We start from the raw sequence: 2,398 nt of genomic DNA, 5'->3' as shown, positions 1-2,398 counted from the left end.
GCTGGTGGATCGGAGCGGGGAATCCAGCCCCTCCCCTGCCACGGCAGAGAGCCGTGACAGGATCGAGAAGTGAGCGAACACCGGCATGTGTTTGCTCACCTCCCGATCTACTGAGCCGACCTGTGACAGTCTCATTGTCACAGGTCGGCTAGAACTATGAGGTGAGTGAAAAGCACTCACCTCATAGTTCCCCTTTAACCTTCTCCATTTCTCCTGTTGACCATTGTAGCTACAAGTCTGCTGAGCGCATTCTAAAAGAGCGCCCTCCTGCAACCTGTACATAGAGCTCTGCCGAGTGCATTCTATAAGAGCGCCCTCCTGCAACCTGTACATAGAGCTCTACTGAGTGCATTCTATAAGAGCGCCCTCCTGCATTCTATAAGAGCGCCCTCCTGCAACCTGTACATAGAGCTCTGCCAAGTGCATTCTATAAGAGCGCCCTCCTGCAACTTGTACATAGAGCTCTACTGAGTGCATTCTATAAGAGCGCCCTCCTGCATTCTATAAGAGCGCCCTCCTGCAACCTATGTACAGGTTGCAGGAGCTATGCTGAGCGCATTCTATAAGAGCACCCTCCTGCAACCTGTACATAGAGCTCTGCCAAGTGCATTCTATAAAAACGCCCTCCTGTAATCTGTACATAGAGCTCTACTGAGTGCATTCTATAAGAGCGCCCTCCTGTAATCTGTACATAGAGCTCTGCTGGGTGCAGTCTATAAGAGTGTCCTCCCGCTATCTGTGCTGAGTACACTGGATAAAAAGACATTCTCCTCAGGGGCTTCCCAGGATAACATGTGTACCACAGCAGATGGACAGTCAACACATACAATGAATGGGAACATACCACACATATATAGAACCCTACAAGGAGCAATGTCAATCCATAAGACACTGACAGTTCAATGAGATAGAGGCTCCATACCAATACAAAACACACTGACGGTATAATGAGGTAAATGCTCCATACCGGCTCCCCCAGACGATGCCAGCACGGCAGCTCCCACCTCAACCCGGAACCATCATAGCTTCAGAGCACTCAGCTGTCCGCGCACTGTACTGACGTCACGGAAAGCGGCCGCTCCTCAGGAACGGCGGTCATGTGATGCGGGTTGCTAGGATACCGAGGCCGAATGCTGGCCGAGCAACCCACAGTGCTTACTTATAAGGCGGGGTGGCGTGGTGGAGGGCGCTCCATTTTTACCTCAGAGTGAGTTTTTAGAGAGGGGCCATCAATAGAGTTCAGCTGTATAATAAAATCCACTACTATATATATATATTATTGTTAGTTTTAGAGAAGGGCTGATGTGAGAAATAAATAATCATTATAATATCTAATATGTATTATTATCATGGTCAGTGGAGTCAGGCGCATCTGTAGAGTCAAGATGTGGGGAAGAAATAAAAAAAAAAACTGATATGTGACATGGTTATCACAAATGTCCACCAAGGCAGCATTCCTACACCATACAGCTGCCAATTCTTGTAATAACCAACAATCAATATGGCAGTGCCACCGCCAGAAGCAAATCTGCAGAGACACAATCAGTACCACAGTGACAATGCCAGAAGAAGTCACTTGGTGACGAGGGAGCATGGAGCCAGCTTCCCGGCTTCCTTCCCGTCATTTGACGCCGCCCGGCTTCCTTAATGGGACTTCTGGTATCGGTATTCGGTATCGGCGAGTACTGGGGAAAAAAATATCAGTACTCATGCTGGATAACGAAAAACCGGTATAGGTTCATCTGTACTAACTTGTATTGGGATTGTAGCCCGTCACGGGAGCTTTGTGTGGCACAATGTGTATATGATTGCATATCTGTTTATGTGACATTTATGGGCCAGTGGTGTAGCAATCGCCATAGCGGGCGCTATGAGGCACAGGGGGACCCGGCCAGATGCCGTGCGGGCCGCCTGGGTCGCTATGGCATCCTATGCTGGTGGCTTTCACTGGCGGCTGTGAGAAGAATGCGCTGCTGTTTAGATCACTGACAGTGATCTGTGCAGCAGCGCGTTCTTCTCACAGCCACTGCGGAGTTAATGAGAGCCAGCAGCGGCCGTGTAGCAGGCTGGACCCGGAAGTGGAGTAGGCGGGGCCCGGTGATGGAGAAAGAGGCGGGGCCCATCAGCGATTGTACAGGGAGGTGGCGGACAGGCAGGGCAGCCATCAGGGGGGTACGGCCGATACTCATGTAAGGGGCCCGGGCAGCCTGGGGGGCCCACCCAGGTCCCTTACATGACTATCGGCCGACGGTGAAGGGCGAGGAGGCCTGGCCCTAGCAGCGCAGGGCCCCAGCATTGCCGCTCCAGCGGCTTTGAGACAAGCTAGGGCCCCATCAGCGACGCTGATCGTCTGATGTTGTACTGGCCGGAATTGACCTCCCTTCTGGCCGGGCCGGCG

At 51.9% G+C, this 2,398-nt stretch overlaps 1 protein-coding gene across 1 annotated transcript in view; it reads right to left on the bottom strand.

Annotated features, from left to right (window-relative positions):
* The window catches only part of STK16 (serine/threonine kinase 16), a 16,044-nt gene extending 14,995 nt beyond the window's left edge, over positions 1-1,049 (bottom strand). The window contains exon 1 of the mRNA XM_018571543.1: positions 968-1,049. The gene's annotated coding sequence lies outside the window, so the exon portion shown is untranslated. The remainder of the gene's footprint in view (positions 1-967) is intronic.
* Between the last annotated feature and the right edge of the window lie 1,349 nt (positions 1,050-2,398).

The sequence above is a fragment of the Nanorana parkeri genome, unplaced genomic scaffold, assembly GCF_000935625.1.
Source record: "Nanorana parkeri isolate BGI_ZX_2015 unplaced genomic scaffold, ASM93562v1 scaffold1776, whole genome shotgun sequence".
Taxonomy (NCBI): Eukaryota; Metazoa; Chordata; class Amphibia; order Anura; family Dicroglossidae; genus Nanorana; species Nanorana parkeri.
The sequence above is the reverse complement of the archived record's forward strand: the minus strand, read 5'-3'. Positions and strand labels throughout refer to the sequence as shown.